This window comes from Homarus americanus, unplaced genomic scaffold, assembly GCF_018991925.1.
Source record: "Homarus americanus isolate GMGI-L3 unplaced genomic scaffold, GMGI_Hamer_2.0 scaffold57980, whole genome shotgun sequence".
Taxonomy (NCBI): Eukaryota; Metazoa; Arthropoda; class Malacostraca; order Decapoda; family Nephropidae; genus Homarus; species Homarus americanus.
In genome coordinates, this window is record NW_024716703.1 from 3,226,476 (window position 1) to 3,238,803 (window position 12,328).

Consider the following 12,328-nt stretch of genomic DNA (forward strand, 5'->3'; position numbering starts at 1 on the left):
CTGTGTCACCCAGTGCTGTGGTCACCCAGGAACTGTGTCACCTAGTGCTGTGGCCTTCCACCTAGCACTGTGTCACCTAGCACTCAGGTCACCTAGTGCTGTGTCACCCAAAGCACTGTGTCACCTAGTGCTGTGTCACCTAGCACTGTGTCACCTAGTGCTGGAGTTACCTAGCATTGTGTCACCTAGTGCTGTTTCACCTAGTAATTGTGTCACCGAGTGCTGTGTTACCTAGTGCTGTGTCACCTCTAGTACCAGGTTACCTAGTATTGTGTTACCTAGTGCTGTGTTACCTAGCACTGTGTCACCTAGTGCTGTGTCACCTAGGCACTGTGTCATCACCTAGTGCTGTGTTACCTAGTGCTGTAAATACCTAGTACTCAGGTCACCTAGTGCTGTGTCACCTAGCACTGTGTCACCAGTGCTGTGTTACCTAGTGCTGTGTCAATGAAATGTGTCAATTTAGTAAGTGTGTCAATTTAGTACTCAGGCTCAACTCTTAGTACTTGTGGCCACCTAGTGCTGTGTCACCTTAGTACTGTGTTACCTAGCACTGTGTCACCTAGTGCTGTGTTACTTCCAGTACTGTGTCACCACTGTGTCACGTAGTGCTGTGTCACCTAGTACTGCGTCACCTATACTGTGTCACCTAGTGCTGTGTTACCTAGTACTGTGTTACCTAGTACTGTGTCACCTAGCAACTGTAGCCACCTGGCCACTGTGTTACCTAGCACTGTGTCACCTAGTGCCAGGTCACCTAGTGTCAGCCACCTAGTACTGTGGTCACCCAGCACTGTGTCACCTAGTGCTGTGTCACCTAGTACTGTGTCACCTAGTGCTGAGTTACCTAGCACTGTGTCACCTAGTGCTGTTTCACCTAGTACTGGTCACTGAGTGCTGTGTTACCTAGTGCTGTGTCACCTAGTACTGTGTTACCTAGTATTGTGTTACCTAGTGCTGTGTTACCTAGCACTGTGTCACCTAGTGCTGTGTCACCTAGTACTGTGTCACCTAGTGCTGTGTTACCTAGTGCTGTGTCACCTAGTACTGTGTCACCTAGTGCTGGTCACCTAGTACTGTGTCACCTAGTGCTGTGTTACCTAGTGCTATGTCACCTAGTTGTGTCATTGTCACCTAGTACTGTGTCTAGTACTGTGTCACCTAGTGCTGTGTCACCTAGTACTGTGTTACCTAGTACTGTGTCACCTAGTGTGTGTTACCTAGTACTGTGTCACCAGTACTGTCACGTAGTGCTGTGTCACCTAGTACTGCGTCACCTAGTACTGTGTCACCTAGTGCTGTGTTGTGTACCTAGTACTGTGTCACCTAGTACTGTGTCACCATTACTGTGTTACCCTAGTACTGTGTCACCTAGTGCTGTGTCACCTAGTGCTGTGTCACCTAGTACTGTGTCACCTAGTACTGTGTCACCTAGTACTGTGTCACATGTACTGTGTCACCTAGTACTGTGTCACCTAGTACTGTGTCACCTAGTACTGTGTCACCTAGTACTGTGTCACACCTAGTACTGTGTCACCTAGTGCTGTGTCACCTAGTACTGTGTCACCAGTACTGTGTCACCTAGTACTGTGTCACCTAGCTGTGTCACCTAGTGCTGTGTCACCTAGTACTGTGTCACCTAGTACTGTGTCACATGTACTGTATCCTCCTATGCCTGTGTCACCCTATTACTGTGTGTGTCACCTAGTACTGTGTCACTAATGCCTGTGTCACCTAGTACTGTGTCACCTAGTGCTGTCACCTAGTACTGTGTCACTGCTGTGTCACTAGTACTGTGTCACCTAGTACTGTATCACCTAGTGCTGTGTCACCTAGTACTGTGTCACCTAGTACTGTCACCTAGTACTGTGTCACCCTAGTGCTGTGTCACCTAGAACTGTGTCACCTAGTGCTGTGTCACTAGTACTTATACATGCACCTAGTACTGTATACTAGTGCTGTGTGTCACCCCTAGGCCTGTCACCTAGATGCTGTGTCACCCTAGTACTGTCACCTAGTGCTGGAGTTACTGTGCTGTGTGTCACTAGTGCTGTTTCACCTAGTACTGTGTCACCAGTGCTGTGTTACCTGAGTGCTGTGTCACCTGAGTACTGTGTACCTAGTATTGTGTTACCTAGTGCTGTGTTACCTAGTACTGTGTCACCTAGTGCTGTGTCACTAGTACTGTGTCACCTAATTAACTGTGTTACCTAGTGCTGTAATCACTAAGTACTGTGTCACCTAGTGCTGTGTCACCCCTGTGCTATGTCACCCTAGTGCTGTGTTACCTAGTGCTGTGTCACCTAGTACTGTGTCACCTAGTACTGTGTCACCCTAGTGCTGTGTTACCTAGTATTGCTGTGTCACCCTAGTGCTGTCTCACCTAGTACTGTGTCACCTAGTGCTGTGTTACCTAGTACTGTGTACTAGTGCTGTATACTGTACTGTGTCACCCCAGTGCTGTGTTACCCTATTACTGTGTCACCTAGTGCTGTGTTACACCTAGTGCTGTGTCACCTAGTACTGTCACCTAGTACTGTGTACCTAGTGCTGTGTTACACCTAGTACTGTGTCACCTAGTACTGTATCACCTAGTACTGTGTCACCTAGAGCTGTGTTTACTAGTGCTGTGTCACTAGTACTGTGTTCACAATGCTGTGTTACCTAGTATATGTTACCTAGTGCTGAGTTACATAGTGCTGTGTTACTATTACTATGTTACTGAGCATGTTACCTAGTGCTGGAATTACCTAGTGCTGAGTTACTAGTGCTGTGTCACCTAGTACACATGTTACCTAGTGCTTTCCATGTTACCTAGATGCTGTGTCACCTAGTGCTGTGTTACTAGTGCTGTGTCACCTAGTGCTGTGTTACTATTCTCTGTCTATTACTATGTTACTGTACTGTGTCACCTAGTGCACTGTGTTTCCTAAAATACTGTGTCACCTAGTGCTGTGTCACTAGTACTGTGTCACCTAGTGCTGTGTTACTAAATACTGTGTCACTAGTACTGTGTTACCTAGTACTGTGTCACTAGTACTGTAATACTAATTACTGTGTTACCTAATGCATATGTCACCTAGTACTAATGTTACCTAGTACTGTAATCACCTAGTACTGTTGTCACTAGTACTGTGTTACCTAGTACTGTCACCTAGTACTGTGTCACCTAGTACTGTGTCACTAGTGCTGTATCACCTATTACTGTGTCACCCTAGTGCTGTGTTACCTAGTAATGTGTCACCTAGTGCTATGTCACCTAGTACTATGTCTGTGCTGTGTCACCCTAGTACTGTGTACCTATTACTGTGTTTCCCTAGTGCTGTGTTACCCTAGTGCTGTGTCACCTAGTACTGTGTCACCTAATTGCTGTGTTACTAGTACTGTGTTACCTATTGCTGAGTTACATAGTGCTCTGTCATCTAGTGCTTTGGGTTACATAGTGCTGTGTCACCCTAGTACTGTGTCACCTAGTACTGTGTTACACACAAGTACTATGTTTCCCAAAGTGCTGTGTGTTACCTAGTGCTGTGTCACCCTAAATGCTGTGTTACCTAAATGCTATGTCACCCAGTACTGTGTCACCTAGTACTGTGTCACTAGTGCTGTATCACCTAGTGCTGTGTCACCCTAGTACTGTGTCACCTGTGTCACCTAGTACTATTGTTACCTAGTACTGTATTTACCTAGTGCTGTGTTACCTAGTACTGTATTTACCTAGTACTGTCTTATCACCTAGTACTGTGTTACCTAGTACTGTGTCACAGTACTATGTCACCCTAGTGCACACACAAAATGCTGTGTCACTAGTGCTGTGTTACCTAGTGCTGTGTACTGTGTTACCTAATGCTGTGTTACCTAGTACTGTGTCACCTAGTGCTGTGTTACCTAGTGCTGTGTTTCCTAGTGCTGTGTTTCCTAGTACTGTGTTACCTAATGCTGTGTTACCTAGTGCTGTGTCACCTAGTGCTGTGTTACCTAGTGCTGTGTTTCCTAGTACTGTGTTACCTAATGCTGTGTTACCTAGTACTGTGTCACCTAGTGCTGAGTTACATAGTGCTCTGTCATCTAGTGCTGAGTTACATAGTGCTCTGTCACCTAGTGCTGTATCACCTAGCGTTGTGTCACCTAGTGCTGTCACCTAGTGGAGGGACAGGTGAACCAGATAGAGAAGGACAGGTGGACCAAGTGGAAGGACAGTTGGACCAGGTAGAAAGGGACAGGTGAGCCAGGTGGAAGGGGACAGGTGGGCCAGGTAGAGAGGGACAGGTGGGCCAGGTAGAGGAAGACAGGTGGGCCAGGTGGAGGAGGACAGGTGGGCCAGGTAGAGGAAGACAGGTGGGCCAGGTAGAGAGGACAGGTGGGCCAGGTAGAGGAAGACAGGTGGGCCAGGTGGAGGAGGACAGGTGGGCCAGGTGGAAGGGGACAGGTGGGCCAGGTAAGAGAGGGACAGGTGGGCCAGGTGGAAGGGACAGGTGGGCCAGGTAGAGAGGGACAGGTGGGCCAGGTAGAGGAAGACAGGTGGGCCAGGTATAGAGGGACAGTGGGCCAGGTAGAGGAAGACAGGTGGGCCAGGTGGAGGAGGACAGGTGGGCCAGGTGGAGGACAGGTGGGCCAGGTAGAGGACAGGTGGGCCAGGTGGAAGTGGGACAGGTGGGCCAGGTAGAGGACAGGTGGGCCAGGTAGAGTAGGACAGGTGGGCCAGATGTAGAGGACAGGTGGGCCAGGTGAATGGGACAGGTGAACCAGATAGAGAAGGACAGGTGGACCAAGTGGAAGGACAGTTGGACCAGGTAGAAAGGGACAGGTGAGCCAGGTGGAAGGGGACAGGTGGGCCAGGTAGAGAGGGACAGGTGGGCCAGGTAGAGTAGGACAGGTGGGCCAGGTGTAGGAGGACAGGTGGGCCAGGTGGAATGGGACAGGTGAGCCAGGTAGAGGAGGACAGGTGGGCCAGGTAGAGAGGGACAAGTGGGCCAAGTGGAGGGGGACAGGTGGGCCAGGTGGAGGGACGGGCGGAGGACGGCGAAGCTTGGCCCAGGTTGTAATGATACGTTACGCGGGCAGCGGGAAACGTCTCACACGGACTCCTTTACTGTGAAAATACGGCCGCATAAACTGTTCTCCCTCCCTCTGGAGACGCTCCGAGATGCTTCTGAGGGAGGGAGAGGCTTGCTAGTAGTTCGAGAGGTGGGTGTGGTCACATCAGGGGACCACGCCCACCTGGGGAGGGGCTGTGTAGGGACTGACAGCCCAGGACGGCGTCTGATAATCCCTGTCATTCTCAACACTGCCGTAGTTTTTGTTGCTACTAACCCCCCCTTCCCCCCCCTCCCTCCTCCCGTCCCCAACCTCTCTCTCTCTCTCTCTCTCTCTCTCTCTCTCTCTCTCTCTCTCTCTCTCTATATATATATATATATATATATATATATATATATATATATATATATATATATATATATATATATATATATATATACATGAGTACTGTCACTGTATACATATGTGTCCTTTCATTGTGCTAGCCATGGGATATATTACTATAATATCTCTGTTGTGTAATGTATACTTTTCTTTGTATGTACACCAGCAACAAGATCACTATGCATACAATCTCTGACTCATCCACACATAGTTTACCGTAATGTCACCCTTATAAACATTCTCTCTATATACTGTATGTATATATCATTATATAATCTCCTTCATACGATTTAAACAATGTTTTATTGTCTTAATATTTAACAAGTTATATTCCTTCCTTATTGGCGTTATCTTGAGCTAACATTATCCTAACACTGATTTTTTTTTACATTACTTCCAGCATAAACAGTAAACTTCAGTATTATCAAATTTAAAAATTACTTAATTTAATAATATAAAAACGCTGAACGCTATATATATAAAATTCTATAATAATCTAATGACTTATAAAGAAGAATTATTATAAACAGACTTGAAACGTTTTTTTTTTTGCAGAATTAAAAAAAACGTTTTATATACAAGTGCAAAACGTTGTTGGTTTAACCTGGACAAATGTTGTAGAGTATCTTGTAACCTTCCCAAACATGACTTGCTGTTCTCCCCGTGGCCACACAACCTTGTACCTCCTCTACCTTCAGTAACCCGCTGCAGGTGTCAGTGATCTTGTCCCCCATACCCTACCAAACACACACACACACACACACATACTCACACACACACACACACACACACACACACACACACATACACACACACACACACACATACACACATTCCTTCTCTCATTTGCTCCTCCTCCTTCCCTCTTCTATCTTACTACACTTCCCTTCTTCTCTCCTTCCTCTTCACCTTTTTCGGTTTTACTTGCCTCTCCCTCACTCCCTACCCTCTCTACCCTCTTCCCTCACGCCTCTCCCTCACCCACTCCTCTCCCTCACTTTCTACCCTCTCTACCCTCTTCCCTCACGCCTCTCCCTCACTATATCTCTTTCCTCACCACCGGAAGCTAAATGACACCGATTGTAGTGTTTGGTTTTCCGAGAGACAGAGAGAGAGAGACAGAGAGAGAGAGACGGAGAGAGAGAGACAGAGAGAGAGAGAGAGACAGAGAGAGAGAGACGGACTTTACTAACACAGTTGAAATGGAAAATCGCGTGAAGCCCAAGATGTGAAATAACGAATGTCTGTGAAAGAAATTTGTATACGTGAAGAGTCTGTGAATAAGTGTATAAAAAATAATTAGAAGCGGTGATTAAAAATGTGCTAATTTAAAAGTCTGTGAATAAACTTTAAATTTATGCAAAAGTAAGAGTATGTGAAATAAATTTATGCAAATTTTAAAAAGAATTCATGAATAAAATTATGCAAATTTAGAATCTGTATAATACTAAATAGGAATCAAATAGTAAGTAAGAAAATAACATTGAAATAGTATAATAAAAAAAAACCAATTTACACCAGTTTTCGTAAAATATTTCATCAACTTGAAAAATAAAAACAAAAACAAAAATCACAAAACAAAAACAACAACAAAATCACAATACAATAAATTCTTAAAAAACAAAAGTAAAATAAAACAAAACGAAAAGCTCAACGCAATTAAAACGAACACTAAGAGGCGTGTAAAAAAGAAATTACAAAGAACAATAAAAGAGTTAATAGCAAGAAATAGCAGGGCATAAAACCGAAGGCGTTTCATGTAGTTACTCTGTTGGGTGTGACATGTAAGGAGGACTTGTTACAGGTAAACGACGATAAAATATAAAGAATAATGTTTATGTAAATTGAAGTGAACATCGAGCTAGTGTGTGGTGATAACCGACTGTCTCCTCGGGGCTGTGTTATAGTGCACCGGATTTATTAAAAGAAGGTTACGTACACACACACACACACACACACACACACACACACACACACACAAGCCTACATTCTGTCTTAGATACCTGTCCATATACACTAATTATCTCTACATGTCTGTCATCATATCTACAACAAGGTGAATTCTGTAACGTCACAATAAACTGGATTTTTTATGACCCTGTGTCTACCTGTCATTACGCTGGTCTGAGTTCATTAACAGGTATGGCGTGTGACAACCTACGAATGAAAGACACTTGATGATAGGTAGTACAGGTGGTCATAAGCCTTCGAGAATTTATTTATTTACGACTGAACAAGACCCCAAGACGATCATTAAGACGTTGAAGAGAGGATATTTTTTTTCTTTCTTTCTCTCTCAAGTGATTAAGACAAGTCACCTGCCCAGTCTAGCCAATCTTACCTGTGTGTGTGTGTGTGTATGTGTGTGAGTGTTTTATGGTCGTATTGTGGAGTGTAAGTTCAGGGTGTTGTTGTTGTTGTTGTTGTTGTTGTTGTTGTTTATATTATTGTTGGTGGTATTCATGTTATTGTTATTTTCATTATTGTTATTTTTTTTATTTTTCTTATTAATGTTGTGGTTATAACCTATTTTTTAATGTGATTATTATTATTATTATTATTATTATTATTATTATTATTATTATTATTATTATTATTATTATTATTATTATTATTATTATTATTATTATTATTATTATTATTATTATTATTATTATGGAAGGGGAGGAAGGAAAATGCGATAGATGAGTAATTAACAGAGAGGGTGTGAAGGGTGGGAAGTAGAGGGAGGGAGTGAAGGAGGGAAGGAGTGCGTGCGTGCGTGTGGAGGGGGGAAGGAGGGAGGGAAGGAGGGAGGGAGGGAAGGTGGAAGGCGGATGTGTGGGGACCTTAGGGTAATAAGTAGAATGTCTTTATGACTTTATTGTTCAGGAGCTGTGAGGGAGGGAGGGAGGAGGGAGGGGAGGGGGAAGGGTAATTTTCCTCCTTCCCTCTCCCACACACACACACACACACACACACACACACACACACACACATCAATACACTCATGATGGTAAAAAAAAAACACTCTTGAAATAGTTAAGATAATTTTTGATAAACAGATAAAGAGATTTAATAAGGAATAAACACACTGTTAAATTCATAGACGTTGTTATTGTCATCATCATTATAAGTTATATTGGTTATATTACTTAGTTTCATAATGGTTTGTGTCTATTGAATCTATTAACACCATTAGTTTCGTTAAATATATCAACACTGACGCCATTATTTACAAACTAGTATAATAGCTTGTCTCTCAAAAAGCCATTAACCCGTTAGAGATAGTTACATATTAAACACCTAAGTTAAGAATAATGCAAATCTCGTAGACAAACTTTCAATTATCCCAAATTAAATAAGCTCTTAATTATATGAGTGGTTGGAGGTAACATTTCTCAACACAATACTACTACCCTGAGGAATATCTCTTTATCTCTCTCACTAATGTTATGTCTCACCTCTACTGACCTGTTTTAACATCTGTTTTTAACACCTGTTTTAACCTGTTTTAACATCTGTTTTTGTGTGTCTTTAACAACTGATTAAACTTTGTAGTGAAGATAAGAAGTTTTGATGCAGTGGAAATTGTCATGTAAAGTTATCTTATGCACAGTAGTATCATGCACAGTAGTATAATACCCAGTAGTATAATACCCAGTAGTATCATGCACGGCTATCTCATGCACAGTAATCTCATGCACAGTAGTATCATGCACATTAATATCATGCACGGCTATCTCATGCACAGTAACCGCATGCACAGTAGTATAATGCCCAGTAGTATCATGCACAGTAGTATCATGCACAGTAGTATCATGCACGGCTATCTTATGCACAGTAATCTCATGCACAGTAGTATAATACCCAGTAGTATCATGCACAGTAGTATCATGCACGGCTATCTTATGCACAGTAATCTTATGCACAGTAGTATAATACTCAGTAGTATCATGCACAGTAGTATCATGCACAGCTATCTCATGCACAGTAGTATAATACTCAGTAGTATCATGCACAGTAGTATCATGCACAGTAGTATCATGCACGGCTATCTCATGTACAGTAGTATAATACTCAGTAGTATCATGCACACTAGTATCATGCACGGCTATCTCATGCACAGTAATCTCATGCACAGTAGTATAATACTCAGTAGTATCATGCACAGTAGTATCATGCACAGTAGTATCATGCACGGCTATCTCATGCACAGTAGTATAATACGCAGTAGTATCATGCGCAGTAGTATCATGCACTGCTTATTTACGGGAGGAACCACAACACACAATTGACTGAAATAAACGTCAGTATTAGTCTTTCGTTGATACATAATTAATAGAATCAAGTATCATTAAGAGCATTATAAATAACAACTTAAACATTAATAGCCTCTGTGATTTAAATCCTTTCATCAATTAAAAAAAAGGTAATTGAGGTGTTGTCTCTTAGGTTAGGTTGGGTTGGGTTGGGTTGGGTTAGGTTGGGTTAAGTTAGGTTAGGTTAGGTTACCTGAGCTAATTTCACCTTCGGTTCTCAGGTAAAGGAAGGTCATGGTCAAGCTACATATTCATTTATCATCGAGTAAAATACACAAAGGTGTCTAAACTTCAGGTATTCTTTTCTGTATTAGTAAAAAATAAATTTATAGGAAGGAAAAAAACAGACGTGTAGATTCAACACTTAATGAAAATACGTCATTGAAAAATATGATAAAAAGAGGAAATAAAGGGAAAAATAACAAAAAAATAAACATACGGCTTCCTTCTCTCTCTCTCTCTCTCTCTCTCTCTCTCTCTCTCTCTCTCTCTCTTTTCTCTCACATGGACACTCCCGCCTGAAAACTGATACTTGTTTTTTTTATGTTTTCAAAGGTGTGTGTGTGTGTGTGTGTGTGTGTGTGTGTGTGTGTGTGTGTGTGTGTTTGAGTGCATAAAGTATCTCAATCCTTGACGTAATCAATAATAATAGACACAATAATTAACAATGTGTTCTCTATTTTTTACAGGTAAGGGTGACGTCAGCGTGACCACGACACGTAACTAGCGTGAGTGGCTGTACACCTGTGGGGAGAGGGAGGAGGGGGGGGGGAGCGGGTGCCAGCTCTCCACACCTGTCATCTCTCACACACACCCCCTCTCATCGCCACCATCTTTACCCTCTTTATCATTTTTATCTTCACTTCACTTTATTTTATCTCCTTCCTCCTGACTTTATCAAGGGATGTGGCGGTCGAGTGGATGGAACCCTCGCTTTCTGTCTTAGAGTCGTTGGTTCGAGCACAGGGTACTCCTAGTTCACTCAGATAAGAATAGGCATGTGAAGGCTGTTGAGTTCAGTGCTGGCCTCCCTGCCTACAGTGTGCTGAACCCACACTGCCCTGCTCTACCAGGTCGTCAGATTTATGGGACAAACTTTCTCATTTCACTATCTTCTTCAAGTGTTTTATCTTTGTTATACTTTGATCATAAATATCTACGCTAGGATAATATATATATATCAGTAAATGCGTGCGTAACAGGAAGTAATAAAAGAGAGAGCGAGAGAGAGAGGCGGAAGGATGCAGGAAGAGAGGGAGGGGAGGGGAGGGGGATAACAGCAGGGTAGGAGAGGGTTGCTGGGCTCCACAAGGATGACAGACCTGGAGTACAGCAGGACGAGGTACGGTGTGGCATAACCAAAGGTACAATATAACAGCATAGAGCTAAAGGAGGCATTAACACTAAAATACAACAGTAGTCTGACACGAAAGGATGTATCATAATAAAGGAGAACAGACCAAAAATAAAACAAGGCAAGAAACTAAGAGTACATCTCACGAGAACAGGAAGAGAGAGAGAGAGAGAGAGAGAGAGAGAGAGAGAGAGAGTGGCGTGCTCGGCCGCCTTCACTCACAGAGCGTCTCGATAATAAATCATAGCGGGCCGTGTTTTGAGACAACCCAACCATAATCATTCCCAGTTGATAAGGATGCCAGGGTTAATTCTTGCCCAAGCGTATTGAAGCTAATTATCCTTCTGGCAAACCAGACCTCATTGGCTTATGCACCTGGAGAAGACGGCTGGCTCACCTCCTCTCTCTCTCTCTCTCTCTCTCTCTCTCTCTCTCATGTCATCTCTCATAGCTAACTGTTCTAAGTCTTCTTCTTTTTTTCCTCTTAGATATGTTTAGTTCCATAAACTTTAGTTCGATGTGGATATTCTTTTTACTCCTGTTCCACATGTCTTGGCCACGTCCCAGTAAGCTTCAGTAGTGTTTAGGTGGTTTGGTAAGTAGGGCGTCGCGTACGAAAGATAACGGGACAGGGCATAACGCACAGGTTCAAAAATCACCCTCTGACGCGGCCTCTTCCTCCCCTCCCCTCCTCTTCCCCTCCCCTCCCCTTCCCCTCCTCCCTCAGCTCAAGAGACTTGATAACACATCTTGAGAAGTTTTATACCCTTCGTAATGACTAGTCTAGCCACCGCGATAACACTATTTAACCCAATTTAATATTACTGGTGATTACGATTCTCAGGAGGCCGTGAAGAACCCTACAAACCATTTGGTGGTTCGTTCAGTGGTTCATTTGTGGCTGAGAGGGAGAGAGAGGTGGGAGAGAGGGGGAGAGAGAGAGTTCTTGATGTTTCATTAGGAGGATCAGTCAGTCATTCAGTCATTGAGGGAGTTAGTTCACTTGGATCAATTGGTTGGTTAGGTGTTCAATTGATTATTCTGTGGTTTGTTCTGTGGTTCATTCATAACGTTTATCCGGTGGTTTGTTTGATGGTTCGTTCAATGTTTCATTTAGCGGTTTGCTTATTGGTGAATGAATTCAATGTTGCCATTCTAAGCGTGTGACTCACTGATTCATTCACCAGGATTTATTTATTATGACATCTATTACTTCATGTCTATGTATCACTTAAATATAGTACAATTAACA